This window comes from Oncorhynchus nerka, linkage group LG18 (genome assembly GCF_034236695.1).
Source record: "Oncorhynchus nerka isolate Pitt River linkage group LG18, Oner_Uvic_2.0, whole genome shotgun sequence".
Lineage (NCBI taxonomy): Eukaryota > Metazoa > Chordata > Actinopteri > Salmoniformes > Salmonidae > Oncorhynchus > Oncorhynchus nerka.
The window spans coordinates 37,537,982-37,564,832 of NC_088413.1; the positions used below are offsets into that span (position 1 = coordinate 37,537,982).

At 45.4% G+C, this 26,851-nt stretch overlaps 1 pseudogene; it reads left to right on the forward strand.

Annotated features, from left to right (window-relative positions):
* Positions 1-543: 543 nt before the first annotated feature.
* LOC135561619 (protocadherin-23-like) lies at positions 544-26,252 on the forward strand (annotated as a pseudogene).
* Positions 26,253-26,851: the final 599 nt, after the last annotated feature.

Genomic DNA, 26,851 nt, shown 5'->3' on the forward strand with positions numbered 1-26,851 from the left:
CCTGCTCATACCATAACAACACCGCCACCATGGGGCACAACGTTGACATCACGTACTGCCAAATTCTCTAAAACGACATTGGAGGCAGCTTATGGTAGAGAAATGAACATTCAATTCTCTGGCAACAGCTCTGGTGGACATTCCCGCAGTTAGCATGCACGCTTTCTCAAAGCTTGAAACTCTGGCGTTATGTTTTGTGACAAAACTTCACATTTTAGAGTGACCTTTTATTGTCCCCAGGACAAGGTGCACCTGTGTAATGATCATGCTGTTTAAAATTAATCAGCTTCTTGATATGCCACACCTGCCAGGTGGGTGGGTTATCTTGGCAAAGGAGAAATCTCACTCAAATGTAAACAAATCAGTGCACAACATTTTTGAGAAATAAACTTTTTGTGTGTATGGATCAATTTTGGTATCTTTTATTTCAGCTCATGAAACATGGGACCAACACCTTACATGTTGAATTTATATTTTTGTTTAGTGTAGATCTGAAAGTAAGAACCTGGCTATCAGTTTTTTCGCCATTCGTTTTTTGGTCCCATGGCGTGGACCCCCTGGGTCGACCCCCTGGCAGTGCAGCAGAGTTGCGATACCATCACTGATGAATTGCGTTTTATTTCAGTGGTGGTGGGAGACGTAATCACTCTTTCTTGCTGTTTTCTTTCATAGTCTTTGTCCTAAAGTTGCCTGTAACACACTCAGTGTTGAAAATGTATTTTCCTACTCTTGTCTAATGACAAAAGCAATGGACACACCTGCCCACATCTGCACAGACAACATACACACACACCGAAATAAAACACACACACACATTTGGCCTACCACCCAGGCTAGAATAAACAATCAAATGTTTCCTTAAACAGGAAAGAATGCAGCCAGGGTGTCACCATGTAAAGCAATGTACTTGTACATGTTTTTTGCTGGGGAATGTTTTGTTGTTGTAAACATTCATGTGAAGTGCAAAAGAATAAACATATACAGACACGTGCACACACCAGTCTTTTGACTTTCTTCATTACTATGTACACTTTAATAAGACAATTCATTGAACCAAAGGGCTTTCTCTGGTTTCTATGAATAATGACAAGGCAATTGAGGTAGAATATAGGTTAATTAATGAGATTCATATTTTGGCTTCCCATTTTTTTTTTATTTTTATTTCACCTTTATTTGAGATGCGAGACATCACCTAATGCCCTGTGTCACGTCTGTCGTCATGGGTAATTGTTTTTAGTATTCCTCCTCTCTTCTCTCCCACCTATCAGTTCTTGCCTCTAAACACATTCAAGTTATTGGCCAAATACAAGCATGACAGTAGGAGGGAGGGGAGCTGAACACAGTTACACTAAAAATGGAAGCATTACCAGGAAGCAGTATCATATAAGGTAGAGGTCATTATACTATGTGATTTAAAGTAACGCTCTGTTATATCTCTGTTATAAATTGGAGGCTATTTGAGCAGCATATACAGTGCCTTCTGTATTCAGACCCCTTGACTTTTTCCACATTTGGGTTACATTACAGCCTTATTCTAAAATGGATTAAATAAAATCCTCAGCAATCTACACAAAATACCCCATTTTTGAAATGTTACCAAATGTATTTAAAAAATAAACAGAAATTCCTTATTTATTGAACTCAGGGGCATTCTGTTTCCATTGATCATCCTTGAGATGTTTCTACAACTTGATTGAATTACACCTGTGGTTAATTCAATTGATTGGACTATCAGAACTCAGGATAAGACCCAGATGCAGACAGCTAGAATCACAGATGTTTATTGACCCAAACAGGGGGCAGGCAAAAGACAGGTCAAGGGCAGGGTCAGAAAGGTACAGAACGGCAGGTAGGCTCGGGGTCAGGGCAGGCAGAATAATCAGAACTGTGGAAACTAGGAAACAGAAACTTGAGAACTGGAAGATGGGAAAGAACGCTGGTAAAACTCCCCAAATACAGGTGTGCCAAGCTTGTAGCGTCACACCCAAGAAGACTTCATGCTGCCAAAGGCACTTCAATAAAGTACTGAGTAAAGGGTCTGAATGCTTATGTAAATGTGATATCTGTTTTTTATTTGTAATAAATAAGCCAAACATTTTATGGGGTATTTTGTGTAGATTGATGAGGTGGAAAAAAAATATTGAATCCATTTTAGAATAAGGCTGTAACGTAACAAAATGTGGATAAAGTCAAGGGGTCTGAATACTTTCCGAAGGCACTGTATATTAAATGCAATAACATCAGCCCAGTTCTCAATTATAAGAGGAAACCATTGGGAGGGGTTGAGATTAAAATCAGATTGAAAATAGCATTTTTGTGTAATTCCACACTGATAGAAAGAGGAAAGCGTTGTGAGACACTGATACAATTAGTGTACATGGTTGATATCTGCGCAGTTTAGAGTGGACTTTCAGGCTGCATTCTGAAATATTAAACATAATAGGCTACTGATGTAAGCTCCTGACTTTAACTAACATACCACCAACATATTTTACAAACATGGAATACCAAGAAGAAAATACTGGAAAAGCAACCATAATAGCAAAATGATCAACTTAATTCTTATCAAAACATCATTAGACATGTAAATAATGTCATCTACAATAAACATTTATCAAGTGTTCTTTTAGCAAAATTCTGTCAAACAAAACTTCACCATGCTCAAAGGGATATTCAATGTGTTTTTTAAATGTATTTTTAACCCATCTACCAAGAGGTGACCTTCATTGAGAGGAATTGGAAAAGCTCCCTGGTCTTTGTGGTTGAATCTGTGTTTGAAATTCACTGCTAGACTGCTGGATCTTACAATTATCTGTATGTGTGGGGTACAGAGATGAGGTAGTCATTCAAAAATCATGTTAAACACTATTTCACACTGAGTGAGTCCATACAACTTATGTCACTTGTTAAGCACATTTTTGCTCCTGAACTTTAGGCTTGCCATAAGATGTTGAATACTTATTTATTCAAGACATTTCAGCTTTACATTTTTTATTAATTTGCTAAAATGTAGCAAAAAAACTCAAATTTGACATTATGGGATATTGTGTGTAGGCAGGGCTGACAAATGTACATTTAATCCATTTTAAATTTGGGTTGTAACACAACAAAAAGTGGAAATATTCAAGGGGTGTGAATACCATCTGAAGGCAGTGTAAATGAGGCTATCATCTGAGCCAGAAATGTATAGGGGTCCCCACAGGCTCATTGGTGACCATGATGTTTGCCAAAGACCTCGATGCAGGAGAAAATGCAACAGTCAGGTTTTCTCTGACTTCAGGTAATGATTTCAAATCTAAACACCGAATTGTTTTACGTATTTGAATTTGTCTTATTCGGATGCCAAGTGACTTAAAGGGACAGTTCATCACAAAATCAATGTTAAGATTTAGGTTAGTTCAGATCCTTGTCTTTAAGGTTAGTGTTTTTAGAGTTAGTCTTATGTTGCCCTCATTCCAGGCCATTGTGTAGATCCAGCTATACCCATCAATCCAAAATAATGAAGATGAGCACCATATCATCTTTATCTATGTCTGTATGACGTGTTGTTCTCGCTTCACGTAGTGTTCTTGTCTCTCTCTGTCACTCACTCCCTGATGAGGAACAGGGCCACTTTGAGATAGACAGTCAGAGCGGAGACATACGGAGCTATTCACCCAGAACGCCAAGAAATAATACACCCTGAGAGTGGTTGCCACCGACAATGGAGCTGTCCCCCTAGAGGAGACAGCCGCCATTCACCTCTAGGTAACCTGACGTCTTTTGCATAATGGGATTGATATCGGCCCAGTTCTCACTGAGTACTACTATGACATGCCCATACATGTTTGTCATTTACCTTATCCAGTTGTATCATGCAATTAAGATACATAATCTCATGATGTGTAATAGAGACAACTGATGATTACTGTAGATGGTTTGAAATTCACAATAATTTACAATAATTAGTTGTATTTCTAACATGATTTGCACTACTTAAGTCTGCATTGGCAATTAGAAATGTAATGGTTTGAATTGAAGTTGAATTCAACCCATGTTCAGGCTGCAGAGAAACAGCACGGTGGCACCCATCCCCAAAGTGTACGAGCCTTCTCCGTGAGGGAGGACACCAAACCCGGCACTGTCTCGGCTCCGTCCACCTCTCCCCATCCCTAACAACCAATGGCAGGCTGCGTTACTCCATCGCCGAGGACGACGGGGTCCTTCAATTTGGCCTGGACAGCTCGTCCGGCGACCTGTACCTCAACCAGCCGCTGGACTATGAGTCTACATCATGCTACTTTCTGGTTGTACATGGTGAGGACGCCACGGGACCCGGGACAAACGTAACGACCACGTACCCTGGTACCCCTGCAAGGTGGTCACGTTGGGGTTTCTGGAGGACGTAGAAGTTGGAACGTGTGTGTCCACCTTCATCGCCAAAGATGGCGACGGGAGCCTGGCCAACAGCGGCCTGCGTTACTCATTGACTTTTGACCCTGAGCTGGGCAGGTCAGGAGGGTCATCGTTGTTGTCCTCAACATCATTTGCTTTCCGTATCCACCCGCTTCCTTATCCACCCGGCACCTTCACCATGACCGCTCCCCTGGACCGCGAGAAGACTGTGAGCTTCATGTTCATGGTCACCGCCACCGACCCGTCAGCAAGGGCGACTGACCACAATTTTGCGACTGTGGCTGCTCAGGTGTTCCTGCTGGACGTGAATGACAACTGTCCGGCTTTTGTCTCCCAGGACACGGCCCTCATAATGGATGACACGGGGTGGGGAGCGTGGTGCATCGTGTGGTGGGCGTGGATGATGACATGGGTGAAAGCTGCCAGGTCACCTGTTGTCTTTTCTCTGGGAACAAGGAAGGGTTCTTTACTTTGGAGGAGAAAACAGATATGCTCTTGGTAGTATTTTAATGAATGACGAAAATATGATTCTGGAAAATGTATGAGGAATCATTTACCTCAATACAGTCTTTCCATAGTTTAATTCCAGGCGAAGCACAAGGCCCCCAAAGCAGAGCATCCAGGTAGCCTGATGAATCACGCTAAATTCCTCCGCTGCTCTGTCGTTTGCTACATACTTTAGTCTGAGACTGCCATCAATGAAGTTGTTTGTGGTGACACGGGGTGTTGTACAAAAAGTCCTCAGCGATTGGATTGTCTCTAACCGATTTAAAGTATCAAAGCCAATGACGAGTTTTCAACCCGTTGCTTTATCAGACGGCCCCGAATGTGTTTACATTCAATGAAGGGTCATGGAGGTACTCTGGTAAATAAAACTAAAGTCTTTGGGCGTGGCAGAGTGTTTGGCCGGAGCAAGGAGTCTGGGTAGCTAGTAGAGGTCGACCGATTAATCGGAATGGACGATTAATTAGGGCCGATTTCAAGTTTTCATAACAATCGGAAATCGGTATTTTTCGGTAATCGTTGCACTTCACACTTCACTTTTGTGCATTTTGCCAGCAGCTCTTCGCAAGCACGGCCCTGTTTATGACTTCAAGCCTATCAGCCTAATGGCTGGTGTAACCGATGTGAAATGACTAGCTAGTTAGCGGGGTGCACGCTAATAGCGTTTCAAACGTCACTCGCTCTGAGACTTGGAGTAGTTGCCGCGGCAATTGTGGAGCGATGGGTAACGCTGCTTCGAGTGTGGCTGTTGTCGATGTGTTCCTGGTTCGAGCCCAGGTAGGGGCGAGCAGGGGGACAGAAGCTATACTGTTACACTGGTAATACTATAGTGCCCATAAGAACATCCAATAGTCAAAGGTATATGAAATACAAATGGTATAGAGAGAAATAGCCCTATAATTCCTATAATAACTACAACCTAAAACTTCTTACCTGGGAATATTGAAGTCTCATGTTAAAAGGAACCACCAACTTTCATATGTTCTCATGTTCTGAGCAACATGGCACAACTGCAGCATGGCACATATTGCACTTTTACTTCTCCAACACTTTGTTTTTGCATTATTTAAACCAAATTGAACATGTTTCATTATTTATTTGAGGCTAAATTGATTTTTATTGATGTATTATATTAAGTTAAAATAAGTGTTCTTTCAGTATTGTTGTAATTGTCATTTACAAATAAATAAATAAAAATAATCCGATTAATCGTTATCGGCTTTTTTTGGTCCTCCAATAATCGGTTTCGGCGCTGAAAAATCATAATCGGTTGACCTCTTAGTAGCCAGGCAAATGTCCAGATCCTCTGGCATCAAAATTGTCAAATGAATCACTGATCTTCGAATCACTTTGCATCCCAAATAACTACTCATTATGTGATCATGATTAGCGATTCTGCGCCTTTCCTTGCTCAAACTGATCCCTTCAGACAAACTGAGTCTCTTTAGGTGGAGGGTAACAGAGCAAGATAGGGGCCCACTCTGTCAATACAATGGCAGGGAAACACTGCCACAGTACATCAGTCTCAACTCTCCTCTTCTCCCCTCGTTGATCTGCTGTACCTAGCATCCCCTCTGGACTACGAGCTCCAGTCCTCCCACTCCCTGACCATCCAGGTCTCAGACCAGGGGTCCCCTCTTTCTTCTACCCAGACCCTGAGGCTAGAGGTGGGGGACGTGAACGACCAGCCTCCCCTGTTCCAGCAGGACGTCTACACAGCCAGCGTTGCCGAGAACAGAGAGCCTGGGGAGAGCGTGGCCACCGTGTCCTCCACAGACAAGGACTCCGGTACGTACCACTCTGGACACGGTTCTTTTTTCAAATTGTTTAATTGTTCAGTTCGGATGCAGAAAAACATAAAGTCGCCGTTTTACTCTCCATTTGAAGTGCTTCAACTATTTGTTGACGATATTGTTCTGCGCCGCAGCGCTAGCTTGCACCTCATCTCGAAGTAAGCCTTGTCCGAGCCAAAATGGTCCATAGGGAAAGAGCCTCTCCTGTTTCTGTAGCATAAGGCAGTTTGTAAAAGTACACTCCCTGGAGATCACAGGGTCTTACCCCCTTAACCCCAAGCCATCTCCTTACCCACAATACACTTACCCTCCTTAATGCGGAGTGCTATGCAGAGATGCATCAGGTCTCATTTAGAGTTTTTATGAATCGACCGGTGATCAAACTCCCAACCGCAGGGCGATCAGGACAAAGAGAACCATGGGCAGAAGAATACTCTAGATAACCTAGAGCCCACATCACTCGTTGTAGACAAACCCATCCACAGTTTAGATGTACACAGTGGTCACGTTACAGTAGATCAGTCTGTCCTCTAGGTGGCAGCATCAGCATATTAATTATTCTTTTGAGGTAGCCTATCTTACTGTGGTTGAGCTGAGTCCTATCTGTCCCATGATATAGTGGTCAGCAAAGACTGTTGGTTATCCATTCTAACCCAATATCCTGACCATAAAATTGCTTTTAGTAAAATAACCAAGTTGGCTATGGTTTGGATTGTGGTTTGGGACACTTTTTTTATACTTACATTTGATCCGTATGTTGCTCTCTCAAACTGTTCACTGTCCAATGGTAGAATATTAAGGGAAATCATTTTTTATATGAAATATCTATAGTTTATGGAAACATTTTGGGATTCCTGTGTCTTTTCTGCTATCGCAAAAAGTATTTCGAAAGTGCAACTATTGGGTAACCTTGTGTCCTGAAAAGCCACACACAGGTCTATCATTCCCCCCATTTTTCCTTTTGCCCCCCCCCCCCATCCATATGTGGTTCATGTCAATCACCAGTATTTCACACTGATGGGGGGCACTTAACCGACAATCCAGCTCAATCCGTGAGTTTTCAGTAGAGCCCTAGAGGCCTGACAGGTCAAGAATTTCGACTTCTCCATTTGTCCCATATGGCACTCTATTCTCTACATAATGCACTACTTTTGACCAGAGCACTATGGGCCCATGGGACACTATTCCCAAACATATAGATCCATTGGGCTCTGGTCAAAAGTAGTGCAGTATATAGGGAACATGGTGCTATTTGGTACGCAGCCTTTGGGTTTGATTGAAAGGGAGTCAGCTCCCCTGATCTCCTCTTATACTGTTTGTTTTCTCTATGCAGGCTAGTTCAAGCACACATTACACTCACGCCCCAAATGAATCGTGTTCGCACATCCACACGTTGGCCCTGTTTATTGTAACACTTTGCCCCACCGTAGCCCACCGGCACCCAAATCAAGTTTCTTAATTTCTCATCCAAATATTGAAAGTTGAGGAAGAAGGTGGCGCGAGTGAGGGGGTGGTGTTTTAAACACCAAGGAGGTGTGTGTGTGAGTGTATGTCTGTCTCAGCGTGTGTCTCCGTGCGCGTGAGACATGCGTGTGCGCGTGAGACATTCTTGGGGGTGAGAACAGTGTCCAAGAACAACAAGCAATGCAAAACCCCTCGCTCCTCCAGGAGATGTGAAAGGTTCCACTGATGAGTCCATAATCCCAACCATCTGTGTTAATAGGCGTCATGTTTTCATCCTCTAATCACCTGTCTCTGGAGTGGCCAGAATCTGTGGCGTGCCTTGATGGCCACTCTCTCTCCATCTCTCCCACAATCATTTATTTGATTATCATTAGCAAATTATTATTTGACTGACACCGGGTGGAAAGTTGAAGAAGGTTTTTTTTTTTTTTCGCTGGTGGTTGATTTTTGTCTCCCGCTTCGGTGTGGAGAGATCTTGAGGAGAGACTGGTTGCTCAGTACTTGGCTCCAAACCTTGCTTTGGGGACGTGTCCAGATTACATTTTTTTGGTAATAAAAACAAACAAAAGATGTATTTATGGAAAATACTAAATAATGCATGTTTACATACACTACCGGTCAAAAGTTTTAGAACACCTACTCATTCAAGGGTTTTTATTTTTCTACATTGTAGAATAATAGTGAAGACATCAACACTATGAAATAACACATGGAATCATGTAGTATAGTAACCAGAAAGTGTTCAACAAAAAAGATATATTTTATATTTGAGATTCTTCAAATAGCCACCCTTTGCCTTGATGACAGCTTTGAATCAAATCAAATCAAATTGATTTATATAGCCCTTTGTACATCAGCTGATATCTCAAAGTGCTGTACAGAAACTCAGCCTAAAACCCCAAACAGCAAGCAATGCAGGTGTAGAAGCACGGTGGCTAGGAAAAACGCCCTAGAAAGGCCAACACCTAGGAAGAAACCTAGAGAGGAACCAGGGCTATGTGGGGTGGCCAGTCCTCTTCTGGCTGTGCCGGGTGGAGATTATAACAGAACATGGCCAAGCTGTTCAAATGTTCATAAATGACCAGCATGGTCAAATAATAATAATCACAGACAGAACAGTTGAAACTGGAGCAGCAGCACGGCCAGGTGGACTGGGGACAGCAAGGAGTCATCATGCCAGGTAGTCCTGAGGCATGGTCCTAGGGCTCAGGTCCTCCAAGAGAGAGAAAGAAAGAGAGAAAGAGAGAATTAGAGAGAGCATACTTAAATTCACACAGGACACCGGACAAGACAGGAGAAGTACTCCAGATATAACAAACTGACCCTAGCCCCCCGACACATAAACTACTGCAGCATAAATACTGGAGGCTGAGACAGGAGGGGTCAGGAGACACTGTGGCCCCATCAGATGATACCCCCGGACAGGGCCAAACAGGAAGGATTATAACCCCACCCACTTTGCCAAAGCACAGCCCCCACACCACTAGAGGGATATCTTCAACCACCAACTTACCATCCTGAGACAAGGCCGAGTATAGCCCACAAAGATCTCCGCCACGGCACAACCCAAGGGGGGGGCGCCAACCCAGACAGGAAGATCAGGAAGAACACTCCTGGCATTCTCTCAACCGGCTTCACCTGGAATGCTTTTCCAACAGTCTTGAAGGAGTTCCCAAATATGCTGAGGACTTGTTGGCTGCTTTTCCCTCACTCTGCGGTTCAACTCATCCCAACCATCTCAATTTGTTTGAGGTCGGGGGATTGTGGAGGTCAGGTCATCTGATGCAGCACTCCATCAGTCTCCTTCTTAGTTAAATAGCCCTTACACAGCCTGGAATTGTGTTGGGTCATTGTCCTATTGAAAAACAAATGATGGTCCCACAAAGCCCAAACCAGATGGGATTGGCGTATCGCTGCAGAATGCTGTGGTAGCCCGCTTGACCCTATCCCCTCCTCTCTTCTCCAGACCATTTCCGGAGACCTTCTCCCTTCTCCCTTACCTCACCTCGCTCATCAACTCATCCCTGACCGCTGGCTACGTCCCTTCCGTCTTCAAGAGAGCGAGAGTTGCACCCCTTCTGAAAAACCTACACTGATGTCAACAACTACAGACCAGTATCCCTTCTTTCTTTTCTCTCAAAACTCTTGAACGTGCCGTCCTTGGCCAGCTCTCCCGCTATCTCTCTCAGAATGACCTTCTTGATCCAAATCAGTCAGGTTTCAAGACTAGTCATTCAACTGAGACTGCTCTTCTCTGTATCACGGAGGCGCTCCGCACCCTAAAGCTAACTCTCTCCTCTGCTCTCATCCTTCTAGACCTATCGGCTGCCTTCGATACTGTGAACCATCAGATCCTCCTCTCCACCCTCTCCGAGTTGGGCATCTCCGTGCTTGATTGCGTCCTACCTGACAGGTCGCTCCTACCAGGTGGCGTGGCGAGAATCTGTCTCCTCACCACGCGCTCTCACCACTGGCGTCCCCAGGGCTCTGTTCTAGGCCCTCTCCTATTCTCGCTATACACCAAGTCACTTGGCTCTGTCATAACCTCACATGGTCTCTCCTATCATTGCTATGCAGACGACACACAATTAATCTTCTCCTTTCCCCTTCTGATGACCAGGTGGCGAATCGCATCTCTGCATGTCTGGCAGACATATCAGTGTGGATGACGGATCACCACCTCAAGCTGAACCTCGGCAAGACGGAGCTGCTCTTCCTCCCGGGGAAGGACTGCCCATTCCATGATCTCGCCATCACGGTTGACAACTCCATTGTGTCCTCCTCCCAGAGCGCTAAGAACCTTGGCGTGATCCTGGACAACACCCTGTCGTTCTCAACTAACATCAAGGCGGTGGCCCGTTCCTGTAGGTTCATGCTCTACAACATCCGCAAAGTACGACCCTGCCTCACACAGGAAGCAGCGCAGGTCCTAATCCAGGCACTTGTCATCTCCCGTCTGGATTACTGCAACTCGCTGTTGGCTGGGCTCCCTGCCTGTGCCATTAAACCCTACAACTCATCCAGAACGCCGCAGCCCGTCTGGTGTTCAACCTTCCCAAGTTCTCTCACGTCACCCCGCTCCTCCGCTCCCTCCACTGGCTTCCAGTTGAAGCTGCATCCGCTACAAGACCATGGTGCTTGCCTCACGGAGCTGTGAGGGGAACGGCACCTCAGTACCTCCAGGCTCTGATCAGGCCCTACACCCAAACAAGGGCACTGCGTTCATCCACCTCTGGCCTGCTCGCCTCCCTACCACTGAGGAAGTACAGTTCCCGCTCAGCCCAGTCAAAACTGTTCGCTGCTCTGGCCCCCCAATGGTGGAACAAACTCCCTCACGACGCCAGGACAGCGGAGTCAATCACCACCTTCCGGAGACACCTGAAACCCCACCTCTTTAAGGAATACCTAGGATAGGATAAAGTAATCCTTCTCACCCCCCCCCTTAAAAGATTTAGATGCACTACTGTAAAGTGGCTGTTCCACTGGATGTCATAAGGTGAACGCACCAATTTGTAAGTCGCTCTGGATAAAAGCGTCTGCTAAATGACTTAAATGTAAATGTAAATGTAATGCTGGTTAAGTATGCCTTGAATTCTAAATAAATCACAGACAGTGTCACCAGCAAAGCACCCCCACAGCATAACACCTCCTCCTCCATGGTTCACGGTAGGAAATACACATGCAGAGATCATCCGTTCACCCACACCGCGTCTCACAAAGACACAGCGGTTGGAACCAAAAATCTCCAATATGGACTCCAGACCAAAGGACAAATTTCCACCAGTCTATTGTCCATCGCTCGTGTTTCTTAGCCCAAGCAAGTCTCTTCTTATTATTACTGTGCTTTAGTAGTGGTTTCTTTGCAGCAATTCGACCATGAAGGCCTGATTCACGCAGTCTCCTCTGAACAGTTGAAGTTGAGATGTCTGTTACTTGAACTCTGTGAAGCATTTATTTGGGTGCAATTTCTGAGGCTAGTAACTCTAATGAACTTATCCTCTGCAGCAGAGGTAACTCTGGGTCTTCCATTCCTGTGGCGTTCCTCATGAGATCCAGTTTCATCATAGTACTTGATGGGTTTTGCGACAGCACTTGAAGAAATGTTCAAAGTTCTTGACATTTTCCGGTTTGACTGACCTTCATGTCTTAAAGTAATGATGGACTGTCGTTTCTCTTTGATTATTTGAGCTGTTCTTGCCATAATATGGACTTGGTCTTTTACAAAATAGGGCTATCTTCTGTATACCCCTACCTTGTCACAACACAACTGATTGGCTCAAACGCATTAAGAAGTAAAGAAATTCCACAAATGAACTTTTTTAAGAAGGCACACATCTTAATTTAAATGCATTCCAGGTGACTACCTCATGAAGCTGGTTGCGAGAATGCCTAGTGTGTGCAAATCTGTCATGAAGGCAAAGAGTGGCTATTTGAAGAATCTCAAATATTAAACATTTTTTTGATTTGTTTAACACTTTTTTGGTTACTACATGATTCCATATGTGTTATTTCATAGTTTTGATGTCTTCACTATTATTCTACAATGTAGAAAATAGTAAAAATAAAGAAAAACCCTTGAATGAGTCGGTGTTCTAAAACTTTTGACCGGTAGTGTACTTCACATTTCCTTTTTTCTTCCCTCTCCTTGTCAGTCTTCCATTTTGTTTGACAGTATTATATATATATTATATATTATATATATATATATCCCATAATACCCTTCACTTTATAGTTTGGATTTTTTGGGGGGGATGTTTTTGAATATGTGTTCCCACAAGGAAAAATATGATTTTATACAAGAAATAAAAGGTATTAGTTATAGTAGAGCTTTAATTCATGTTGGGTTATTGACATGTTTGTGAATTGTTCTGTCCAGCTCGTGTTTTTGACAAGTCCCATGCCAAACTGTCTGGAGCTGGCCTGGTTATGTATTCACCATAGTTGCTGAAACTATGAGAAAATAAAATAGCGGAGGCAGCACACTACTGTTCAAATTGGCCCTATAGTGTGCATCAGACATTTGTGTTTAGAGTTGCTTATGTACACTGCCGTACATGGTAGTTCCAGTCAAATCATTAATAAAAAAACTAATGTTTGGATTTGGACCCTTAGGGATTTTTGTTCTACGACCCAACATGCACAGCTTCTGACTGTCCAATTGCTGTGTAATTATTGCCATGGTGATTGCTTATCTCACTTGACCTTGGATGTCACCAACATATCCCCCTCTCGAAGTTACCCTGAACCACTGGTCCAGGGTCAGATGTTTTATTTATTATCCTAATGGTTCAATGCCTGTATTTACAAAGATTATCAGAGTACGAGTGCTGATAGAGGATTAACGTGGCCTTTTAGATCATAAAGAATCAAATGATATGGAGGTTCTGTTAAATGAGCCAAATGAAATGTACCTTTTTTATTTTTTTAAATAAATAAAACAGTACAACACCGTCCACTATAGTCACCATAGCCACTAGACAGGGAAGAGAATATACCCCACCTTCACCCCTGACAATTAGTGGTGGACTTACATTTCTCCCGTGAAAGTGTGTGGTAATGTGAACCACATGCGGAGACCTGCGTTGGCTGGTGCCTGATGAGGGCTGCTCTACCAGTTCACCTGCCTGTGGGATAGGGCTAGGGGTGAAAGGGGTGGGGGGGGGGGGCTATGACTAGGTCAGGGACATCAATTTGTGTGTCTCTAGTACTCGTGGCTCTTTCCCTACTGTCGCCTCTCCCTGTTCTTCCTTCAAACCACCGACCTGGGTAGTGTTTCGTTAGGACACACCGTAGCAAAAACGGTTAACAAGTGTTTCCTATTGGACACGTTCAGATAGCTATCCGTTTCGGAGCATTTTTCATCTGTTTTGTGCCTGAGACAAGCATTGGACTAGGCGGGGGTGGGGGGGTTTCAAGGTGGTTGTGTGTGTGCGCGTGTGTGTGTGAGCATGCGTACATGGGTGATCCACCAGCATTGAATCAGACTGCAGCACTTGGTGGGGCTCATGTAGAGGTTAGCCAAATATTTCCCTTTTTCTTTCTTTCCTTTATTTAAGTGACAGATCATATCTTGAGGTGATTTACCCCCTTAGCACAGGTTTCAATCTGGGAATCAGAAAAGGCCCCTGTCCCAAACGACTCTTTCTCTCCAGACAGGCCCCTAAAAATGGTCTGTGTCTCAAATGACACCTTATTCCCTGTCATTTGGGACATGTAGGTGGGCTGACCTAACGACATGCTAAACGGCGACGTCGGAGCGGAATTGTTATTAATGTACCCCTAAACTTCAAGCGTGTGTCCCCCAAATGGCACCCTATTCCCTATGGTGCAGTGCCCTTCATTTGACCTGAAATGGCACCCTGTTCCCGATTTTTGTATAATGCACTTATTTTGGTCTGGTCAAAAGTAGTGCACTATAAAGAGAATAGGATGCCATTTTGGACACAGCCCAATATGTCTAAAAGGAGCCTTGTGGAATTTGCTGGGTTATCAATGATATTGCGAGAAGAAAAAAGCAGTGCATTGGTTTTAATGGAAAGCGTGAGTGAGTTTTGGTGGGAAATGCTGGAGCCGTAGACAAGGGTTGTTAATATTGAAATGGTTCGTTTTCATGTGCCTGCATGCCTGCCATTTATTGAACAATGTCCTATTTATTACATGGTCCTTGTTTTGAATGCCTTTGCTTCATGAGCTGGACTGATGGTGCCATGGCTGCGTGCCCGCAACCTTGATACTGTTTTCGTGTTTCTGTGTTGTTTTCTAAAATACTTCATTTCTCCATGATTTAGCTTGTGTGGCGCAATGGAACCAAAATATATTTCCAAACCCTGTCTATCTGGCAGGCTAAAGCAAACGCTTCAAGTATTTGAAAGAACTGTCTGTTATTTTGTGTACCGTGCATCTGATATCGGCCAGATGTGAACAGTAACCGGGAACTAACTGTCCCTCAGTTAGTTGCGGTACGGTACAGCCTTTTGCTTCCCGGGCTACGACTTTTTCTCCATCGACCTCCACTCTGGAGAGATCTGCACCATCTCCCAACTGGACGGGGAGCTGTACTTCACCCTCAGAGGTTATACACATGAAATCAAATCAAATCAAATTTTATTTGTCACATCCACATGGTTAGCAGATGTTAATGTGAGTGTAACAAAATGCTTATGCTTCTAGTTCCGACAATGCAGTAATAACCAACGAGTAATCTAGCTAAGAATTCCAAAACTACTACCTTATACACACAAGTGTAAAGGGATAAAGAATATGTACATAAAGATATACGAATGAGTGATGGTACAGAGCGGTATAGGCAAGATGCAGTAGATGGTATCGAGTACAGTATATACATATGAGATGAGTATGTAAACAAGTGGCATAGTTTAAAGTGGCTAGTGATACATGTATTACATAAAGATGCGGTAGATGATATAGAGTACAGTATATACAGTACGTATACATATGAGATAAATAATGTAGGGTATGTAAACATTATATTAAGTAGCATTGTTTAAAGTGGCTAGTGATATATTTTACATAAATTCCCATCAATTCCCATTATTAAAGTGGCTGGAGTTGAGTCAGTGTGTTGGCAGCAGCCACTCAATGTTAGTGGTGGCTGTTTAATAGTCTGATGGCCTTGAGATAGAAGCTGTTTTTCAGTCTCACGGTCCCAGCTTTGATGCACCTGTACTGACCTCGCCTTCTGGATGATAGCGGGGTGAACAGGCAGTGGCTCGGGTGGTTGTTGTCCTTGATGATCTTTATGGCCTTCTTGTGACATCGGGTGGTGTAGGTGTCCTGGAGGGCAGGTAGTTTGCCCCCGGTGATGCGTTGTGCAGACCTCACTACCCTCTGGAGAGCCTTACGGTTGTGGGCGGAGCAATTGCCGTACCAGGCGGTGATACAGCCCGACAGGATGCTCTCGATTGTGCATCTGTAGAAGTTTGTGAGTGCTTTTGGTGACAAGCCGAATTTCTTCAGCCTCCTGAGGTTGAAGAGGTGCTCTTTTTTTATATGTGTGTTGGTTCTTTGAGTCTCTGGGAAAGTTCAAGTTGCACTGCACCTTTCAACAACCGTTGAATTACCTTGAAAGAACCACAGAAATATTGTAACTAACAGCCATGGTGTATTTTGTAAGTCAACCAATGCTCACCTCAATTACACGGACACACGCACATTAACACACACACACACACACACACACACACACACACACACACACACACACACACACACACACACACACACACACACACACACAGTGTACAGTCGTGGCCAAAAGTTTTGAGAATGACACAAATATTAATTCCCACAAAGTTTGCTGCTTCAGTGTCTTTAGATATTTTTGTCAGATGTTACTATGGAATACTGAAGTATAATTACAAGCATTTCATAAGTGTCAAAGGCTTTTATTGACAATTACATGAAGTTGATGCAAAGAGCTGCCTCCCTGCCTGCCTGCCTGCCTGCCTGCCTGCCTGCCTCCCTCCCTCCCTCCCTCCCTGCCTGCCTGCCTGCCTGCCTGCCTGCCTGCCTGCCTGCCTGCCTCCCTCCCTCCCTCCCTCCCTGCCTGCCTGCCTGCCTGCCTGCCTGCCTCCCTCTCTCCCTCCCTCCCTCCCTCCCTCCCTCCTCCCTTCTCCAGGTGAACCTAGCTCTGAAGCAGAAGTCCGACATAGAGCGTGAACGGATTATCTCTGGATATGTGGTTCCCACTGTGAAGCATGGATGTGTGATGGTATCCGGGTGCTTTGTCAATATTTGCAATGTTGACCCTTCTTTTTCAAGACCTCTGCAATCTGCTCTGGTATGCTGTCAATTAACTTCTGGGCCACATACTGACTGTTGGCAGCCCACTTGGGGTGGCAGGGTAGCCTACTGGTTAGAGCGTTGGACTAGTAACCGGAAGGTTGCAAGTTCAAACCTGAGCTGACAAGGTACAAATCTGTCATTCTGCCCCTGAACAGGCAGTTAACCCACTGTTCCTAGGCCATCATTGAAAATAAGAATTTGTTCTTAACTGACTTACCTGGTTAAATAAAGGTAAAATAAAAAATTAATTCTTGCATAATCAATGCTTGGAGTTTGTCAGAATTTGTGGGTTTTTGTTTGTCCACCCGCCTCTTGAGGATTGACCACAAGTTCTCAATGGGGTTAAGGTCTGGGGAGTTTCCTGGCCATGGACCCAAAATATGCCTTATGGCAAGGTGCTCCATCATGCTGGAAAAGGCATTGTTCGTCACCAAACTGTTTCTGGATGATTGTGAGAAGTTGCTCTCGAAGGATGTGTTGGTACCATTCTTTATTCAAAGTCCCATCATGTGATACGTAGAGACCGTTATCCTGTACGGCAGTCCTCTCTCGTTTAGGTCATTTAGGCCTCTTGGCTTATCACGTCTGTTTCCACCATCGGGCTTAATAAAATATCTTGAATATTTTCAACACTCTTTCTCTTGCTCCTTCTCTCTCCCTCTCTTTGTTGGGTTCTCTAACTTTCTCTATCGCTCCCTCTCTCTCATTCTCCCTCTTTCTTGTGCTCACTCCTTCGTCGCTCCCTCTGTCTACCTCTCTCCCTCTCGTGTCCCTCTTCCTCACTCTCTTCTCCTCTCCGCTCTCTCTCACCACCACTCTCTCTCCCTCTTTCAATCCCTCTCTTTCTTCTTGTATGGTTCACAGCCAGAGTCATAAAGAACTCGGTCTACCCACTATATGAGAGCAACATTATTCACCAGATTTGGCTGGACGTCCAAAATGGTACCTGATTCCCTACATAGTGCACTGCTTATTAGGGAATAGGGTGTCATTTCCGACTCTCAGCTTTGTGGGTAGACGCATGTTCCACAGACTGTTTTGCTTTCTTGGCCTAGGGCCTTTCTCGCGTGCTTTCTCCCCCGCCTCATGCGAACACAATTACATCCAAAATATGCAATAATATGTTGTGATACAACTGCTTTCAGATGTGCACATGACGATATTTCAATCAATCAAATGTATTTATAAAGCCCTTTTTACATCAGCAAATGTCAGTCGGGACTGAGTTTGAACAATTTAAATCTACTAAGGAAATGTAATCACAGGAAAGCCCCAATGTCTTGAAGCTGTGCCAGAATGGACCCGGTGATTGTGAAATACCAAGAGACGTCGGGCCAATTTTCCACTGGTACGGTCAGATGAAAACAAACGGGGAAATGAACCCAGAAAGAAAATCTGTTTCATATCATATTTGGGGGAGGGGATGGGGGCAGTATAAGATGTTGGTACAATGTAGAGAAGCTGTGAAAGAAGTATGTCTTCAGTTATGACTTTCAAAGGACAGTCTATTTCGTTAAGTTTAACCGGAGTGTAACCGGAGTCCCTCCAGGCGAGGACTATGGCGGGCGTTTCACCATCCATGCCACCACGGGCGCTGTCAGCACCACGCGGGCCCTCCACCAAGAGGAGCGGCCCAGCTACACCCTCTGCATCCAGGCCAGCGATGGCAGGCCAACCCTCCCCCGTCAACTCCTCCACCCAGCTCCTGGTGCTCCTGCTGGACCCGAACGACAACAGTCCCTTGTTTCACCACAAGAGTTACCGCGCTTCCTTGGCTGAGGAGGTGCTGCGTCTGGAGGCCCGGGACCCGGACCAGGGCCCCAACTGCGAAGTGACATTCTCTCTGGCCGAGGACACCCTGGGGGCCTTCTTGGTAGAGAACGCCACGGGCGTGATTTGGACGACCCAGCCAAATCACAGAGAGAGCCGCGCTCAGTATACTTTCAGGGCCGTGGCTACCGACGGCTGCGCCAGAGGTCCACGGAGGTCCGCCACCGTGGTTACCGTGCATGTGGAGGACACCGACGCGCCTGTCTGCGCGGAGAACCACATTGTTCGGCTGGGTCACCGTGGAGATGATCCCAAACAATATTGTTGCCATGGTGACTGCAGAGAACGGCGACAGTAGTGAGAACGGGACTGTGTGGTTTAGCTTGGTGGAAAACAACCCATCCATTCATCAGAGTCTCTTGGGTGCTAAGCTGCAGGTGTTGGCTGCAGACCTGGGGAAGCCAGCTCTCACTTCTACCTGCCTGGTCCTTATTCACTTGAAGGGAGAGGACGAGCCACTGCACTTCACTGAGATGCTCTACAAAGCAGTCGTGATGGAAAACAGCAAAACTGGTACGTAAGAACTGCTCTAACATCAGTACAACTATTCAAGACAAGTGCATTGATATGTACCAGACCTGGTTTCAACTAGTATTTGTTTTCTATCAAAAACATCCTTGATTGAACTTGGCTGCTTCAATGGAACCAATAGAATAATCCTAAAAGTTTCAACCCAGCCCATCTGGCGCTCCAGTCAGGCTCAATCAAACACTTAAGTCTGCTGTGTATGTTCAATACCTTATCCAAACTCTTTACTGGCGTCACTCTATTACGAGGGTCTCAAACCCTTTCAGTTCAGGTGAGTGCTAAAAGCCATTGAGACTTATCTTCCAGTCTTCCATCTCTTCTCCTTTCCCCTCCAGGCTTGTGGATGGGAAACGTGGTGGCCCATGACCGATGGACGGCGAATCGAACACAGCATTTTCAACGGCAACGAGAACAGCGCCTTCACCATTAACCGACACACAGGTATGAACTGAACCTTTCCAATACTAAAAAACGATATTTATTGTGTGGTCCAGTGGTTAGTGCCAACATCCCCGGCACACATGTTTACCAGAGTCAGCATGTGTTTAAATCCAGCTCAGTACCTTTTTGATTCACAATCTCTCCCACCTTTTCTGTCTCCTCTTCACTGTCCTGGTCTTCAATAAGTACCTTAAAACCCCAAAAGAACTTGTTCTCCTCTCCAGAATACTTCTCTGAAGCTGGAATCAAAGACATTGCTTAGGCTCCAGTGTGCTGGTTGGCATAAGCCAGCTAGGATTCTTTCATTAGTTGCCTGCAGCAAGAACTTCCAAAAGTCTTGTCTTTTCTTCCATGGTCGTTTTTCGAGGCCAGGGACACACCAAAGCCAGAACTTCCACCCATCATGGTTACTACATGATTCCATATGTGCTATTTCATAGTTTTGATGTCTTCACTATTATTCTACAATATAGAAAATAATAAAAATAATGAAAAACCCTGGGATGAGTAGTTGTCCAAACGTTTGACTGGTACTGTGTGTCTGTCTGTGTATAAATGCAGTGGTATAAAAATACTTTAAAGTACTTCTGAAGTAATTTTTTGGGGTATCTGTACTTTACTATTTATATTTTTGACAACTTTTTTACTCCATACATTTTCCCTGACTCCCAAAAGTACTCGTTACATTTGGAATGCTTAACAGGACAGGAAAATTCACTGAGAACATCCCTGGTCATTCGTACTGCCTCTGACAGGAAAATGGTTCAATTCACAGAGGACATCCCTGGTCATCCCTACTGACTCTGATGTGGCGGACTCACCAAACACACGCTTTATTTGTAAATTGGAAAATTGTGCTGCTTGGATTGCCTAATAGAAGTAATTTTAAATTATTTATACTTTTTACTTTTGATACTTTAGTATATTTTTGCATTTACATTTTCTTTTCTTACTTAAGTATACTTAAAACCAAATACTTTTTGACTTTTACTCAAGTAGTATTTTACTGGGTGACTCACTTTTCTTGAGTCATTTTCTATTAAGATATCATGGCATTTACTCAAGTATGACAACTGGGTACTTTTTCCTGTGTGTGTGTGTGTGTGTGTGTGTGTGTGTGCATATAAAGCATCTTCACAGTAGGCCAAGATTTGGTAGCTGGTGAAAGGATGAAGTCCCTCTGTAACAGGCCCGCGGGCTGTTGTGCCTGAGGCAAAGCTCTGTCCTTATGCCACCGTTCTGAAGGAGTGAAGATCACTTCCTGAGACAAATCAAGCCCACCCAGTGAGTAAAATGTGTTGAAATTGGTATTTCCAACCAAAAATACATATTTTCAATGTCTTTCCAATGTATTTTGCTCATAGGGCAGTTCCCAGCTCAGCACCGACTCACTGATTCAGCTAACCAAGGTTTGTATGATTAGTTGAATCAGGTGTTACAGCAGAAGTCGGGACAAAAGCCATTTTCATTGATTGAGGGGGATATCCAAGAGTATTGTTAACTTTAGAGAACGTTTCAGTTTAATTTGTAGTACTAAATACCTGTAGAGATGAAATAGGACCCGCACACACAACTGCTCTTCGGCTCAGGCCAGTACCCCCTATCAAGTGGTGTGCATTTGACTATATAGACTATTTGGTACTAAATACCTCTTACACTGTTATCTTGTTGGTCACTAGACCTCCCAGCGGGCTACATGGTGAGCACCAGCGACATGGACCTCAGCGCCACTGTGACCTACAGTTTTTCAGCCAATGCCACTGGGAGCTATGCCGAAGTGCACATATGTGCACCAGAGGTTACGGCCCTAACTGCTGTCCCATCAGTCCCTTCTAAATCAATTTTAGTCAAATTGAAGGGTAACAATGGAACTTATTTAGGCACGAAGTCTGTAAAGTGTGAACTCTTAGCAGAGCCCACGTGAAAATGTTTTTAATGGACCGGGACCATTCTCCCAATCATACCCAGAGTCCAAAGGACGAGTCTGTCAGAAATGCCAAGGCTGAATCTATATAGCTGCCGCTAGGTCTTGAAGAAATAGGCCTAATACTCCCGCGATGCCACAAAATGTGCTTCTCTTAATTCCTACGATTCAGCCTGTCAAAATGTAGCTGTAAAAGAAAAGTTACCGCCACATGCTTTCCAAGGTCCACGTCTTAAGGTTGTCTGGCAGCCCGGTTTTCATATTCATCTTTTATATTCCCTTTGTTTAAAATCACATTTTTCCTAGCACGGCGAGCGTATTTTCACTCAGTGCCAAGAAATGGGGGTTTGTGCCAACAGTAAGTACATGCCCAGTTCTACACATCAAGGGTTATCCAGAGTATTCACACTGTCAGTAGCCTCCGTTTCTCCATCCTTTCTCTTTTTACGGGCTTGGATGTGCGAACGAGTGCAGTGGAGGGGAGAGAGAGAAAAAAAGAAAGGGTGAGTGGGAGAGATTGCTGATGAGAGGTCAGTGATATACAGGTCTGCTTAAGAGCCGGGTCTGTTATCTCCGGTGTCGAGAAGCCCAGTTAAGTCATCGCCCTCCCCAACCCAACGAGTGAAGACTAATTGAAGCCGACAAGAGGCTAACGCCACTGTGATCTACAGTTTTTCGGCCAATGCCGCTGGGAGCTTCGCCATCAACCACTACACGGGCGTGGTGACCCTGACGCAGATGCTGGACCGTGAGGAGCAGGCAGGCACACAGGCTGGCGGTGTGGGCCTCGGACTCCCTCCACCTGACCACCTGGTAGGAGTCCTGGGAGAAGACGGGCACGTTATCGTTGACATCCAGCACTTGAACCAGGACCTCGGCCTCTGACTCCCTCCACCTGACCACAGCCGAGGTCCAGGTTCAAGTGCTGGATGTCAACGATAACGTGCCTGTCTTCTCCCAGGACTCCTACCAGGTAGCTAGAGCTACAATCTGTCTTTTAATGATGGATTACAAGATAGTTATAGTTATGGAACACAAATCCCTCACCAGACACACACACATCTACCTTGTGGTGAGCCTTTCCACGTTAGCAAAAAAAATATTGAATAGATGGCAGAAATGAAGTCAGAAAAACTTTTTTCTTTCTTGAAAAACATATTTGTAGCCGCCTCCTTATTAAAGTCGCTGGCCCTCGAAAGTAACATCTGAGAAATGTGTTCTCCATGTTTTGTGGTGCGAGTAACTTATGGGAAGTGAAATTTACATTGGCATCAATATTAGAATTGAGCCTCTTGGAATCGTGTCTTAATCCTAACTCGAACCAGAAACAGATACTGGCTTGTTCTTTTGTGTTTCCTCTTATTTCCAGCACTGAAATATGTTTAAACTTATGTGAATGTGTTTCAAGATGAGTTGAAATATTATAGGAGGCTGGGTAATATCCCAAATTAATTTGGCTATACAATAATAGTCAATTCCATGTATTGAAAAGGACCAATCTTGCTTGGGTTTTCAGTCTCCATTTTCTGTGCTCACATCAGTAAACTCATTCGATAGTTCAACATTCTCAAAAGAAACTTCAGCCAAAAGCCCACAGAATGCACTTCTACAGAGAGCATTAAAGCCACAAATCCTGAATTTGGGTATCAGTCAAAAGGCAGCCCCACCACTCGGTTTGCTATACAGCTAAGGAATGGGGCTGGAGAAATGTAATCACTCTCAGATTCATAGACTGAGCTATGGGTGAAACCCATGAGGTAGTGAGTGATCTTATTCTACAGGTTTTGCGGTTGCCAAATTCTGTAGGGACTTTCCTGGTTAAAGGGGCATTCCACCAACGTTGCTCTTTGATAGGCTGTTCTTTACCATAATAACAGCTAGAGAGCTGTGAGTTGTGTTGACAGTCAGCATGGTAAAGCCTCCCTCAGCAGCTGTAGACTGAGTGGACACCTGAAACATGCCCCTACATTAGACAATGCTAAAATAGATCATTTTGAGTGTTGTCTAAAAATGACGATAACATTTTTATTTTTAAGCGGTTTTAAATTATGTATATGAATAAAGCAATATCTAAAAGACTTGCAGCACTTTCAGTTGATTAAAAACACTAGTAAGATGTTTTTCACTGTTTTCAAATCGGAGACGATGGCTAACTCCAAACCCATTTGTAGGGTCGGTGTTCACCAACAAGCTCCTGAAGTACGCCACCAATGGTAACGTGATCCAGCTCCTGGTTGAGGCCAGAGACTGGGGTGACCCAGTCCACTCTACGGTCACCTCCGTGGACATTGTGGTCCTGGATGCCAATGACCGCACCCCGCTCTTCCAGCATGACACCTACATGGTCAGCCCCCCTGAGGATACCCCCGTCAGCACCACCTTGCTGACCCTCTGGGCAGGGCACCACCCTGCTGACCCTCTGGGCATACGAAAACACCCAACGGGACTATGTTATTGCTAGTGGCAACAAGGACAGGAGGTTCTGTATCGAGGTACTGTAGGTGCAGTCCAAATGGAGAGCCAGCAGAGAACCGCTGGGAGTCTGGTTCTGTGCCAACCGCTGGACCGCGAAGCTACTGGGGGCTACATCTTGACAGTGACAGTTTGACCACGGCTCACCTCCGCTCAACAGCTTGGTGGTCGTGGCGGTGACCCTGGCGGACAACAACGCTCCACCTTTTGTCAGCGCAGAGTATCACTCTCAGGCCAGCGAGAGCAGCCCAGCGGGCACCAGATTGGTTCGGGTGACTGCCGAGGACACTGACCTTGGAACCAATGGTCTGGTCCGGTATGGCATCTCCGGCAGCAGCAAGGGTCACCTCAGGCTAGACCATCACACCGGCGCCCTTGAGGTCAACCACAGTCTCGACTACGAGGAAGACTCCAAGTACACACTGACCATTCCAGGCTTCCGATGGGGGATGAAGCTGGAAACCGTAAAGTAGCTTTCACAGTGGTCTTTGTCATGGTGTTGGACGAGAATGACAACTCGCCCTACTTCATCTTCCCCGCAGTCAACTGCTCAGTGCAGGAGAACCTTCCACCCCCACCTATTCAGTCCATGCCGTCAACTAAGATGCCGGGCCATATGTCCAGCTCACCTACTCTATCCTGTCCTCCTGCTTCATGGACTACGGCAGTGGCAGCCCTGACAGGAAGGAGGTCTTTGCCATCGACAGCCTCTCCGGGGACATCCTTTGACTTCGAGTGGGAGAGCGACTACTGCTTCATGGTGGAGGCCAGGGACAATGGCCATCGTGCGGGTCCAGGTGGCCATCGAAGGGGCGGACGAATTCAGTCCCGTCTTCACCCAGAGCCAGTACCATTTCATCCTCCCGGAGAACGCCAAGGCGGGGCAGACAGTCGGCCACGTTATGGCCATGGATCATGACAGAGGCCTGGATGGCGTGTTGGAGTACTCCCTTCTCAACCCCTCAGTTGTTCTCCATCAACAAAACAACAGACGCAGTGTTCGTCTCGGGCCCAGTGTACCGCAAGAGAGGAGGTTTCTCCAACGAAGACATGGTGGAGCTCTTGGTGACGGCCGGCATTCCCAGAATGGACTCCAGGTCCACCACCAGCCTGGTAACAGTCAATATCTCCAGCTCGATTGGGGTGGCCCTCGGTGTCCAGACAGTCACTCTGTGCGTGTCGCTGGCCATCTTCCTTCTTCTACTCGTCAACTTCGTGTCACTTGTCCTGAGATAGAAGACCAACCTCAACACTGGCACGTTCGGCAGGACTGGCGGATTGGCGGTGGCCAATAGCATCGGCATCGGCTTGCGAGAGCTGAGGGCGCCCATCACCATCCGAGTGAAGAGGGAGATATTCCTCCCTATATGGAACTCTGACTCAAGCGGCCTCGGGTTGCAAGATGATCAACGAGTATCAGTGCCGCAAAAGGGCCGACTCTGCTCAGAGCGAGAGGGTCCCCTGTGCCCAGGGACTCGGACCAGCTTCCTGCCGTTCAGAGGATGGAAACACAAGGACGGTCGTAACCACGGTCTCCAACACATGTCTGGCCACAGGGATGCAGAGCTCTGAGAGCCTCCACACTTTCAAAGAGGAAGGGGGGATGCTGCCGCGGGTCAAGGTGAGAGCAAGAGGGGCTACGTCCCTCTGTGGACGGCTCCTTCAGCTCGCTGTTGTCTGGAGGAGCAGCTCCAGGGCAGCTACGGTTGGGACTACCTGCTGGACTTGGAGCCGACATCAGCCTGCTGCCCGTCAAGGACCTCCAAGGGGGCCACGGGGGCCTGGCGTCTGAAGCCTGCTGCCTCATGCATCCGCCACCCCTCATCACAGGCGTGGCGCAGCCAGGCCTCAGGGCTGTGCCCCCTGGATGCCCCAAACACATCCTGACCCGGAGGCCCTCCTACCCAAAATATGCTTACGCGCCCCTGGCCAGGAACATGGTGCTCACCCCGTCTGCCATGATGCCCAGTTTCTCTCCCTCGCCCTCGGTTCTCACACTGCGGACCCCCAACGCCTGCCCGATGGTCTCAGAGACTGGGCTGGGGGTCTTCAGGCTAGACGCCGGCAGCTTCCTGGAGGGAGAAATACAGGTGTAAACTTGCGGACCTTTTTATATTGACTTTGAAATATATTGTTTTGTATGATAGATGCCAAATACTAGTATTAAATCATCCGGTTCTCAAGCTTATTTTAAATCTGATTTTAACATCACATAACTATTCAATTCGTTTCTCAACTTAAAGGATCTACAAATCAACATTCGCTCATGTTGAATAATATCCTGTCATCTGGCACATCTATTGGTAAGGACATTATACAATGCAGATGCATGGGTGAAATCAGACATTTATTAAATGTCTTTGTACAGTGAATGATTTGCATTGTGGTGCATTTAATATTTTCATAACTTGCTTTTGTAATAAAATAAAAAAGTAATATATGCAAAAGTCTGAACAAAGAGCCAGGGCAGGTGGTGTCTTTTGATATTGCTGTGTGCGCTGATTTGTATACTATAGATACTAAAACCACTTTATTGTACAGTGTGTAACATAATGCATTTTATGTTATTGCTCAATCATAATATGCATATAAACAAAGGTCAGATTAAGTATGTTAAACAATGTCCTGCTATCTTTTAGCTCTGATATGTGGGGGGGGGGGGGGGGCACTTCTAACTGACTTGAACAACAATTAG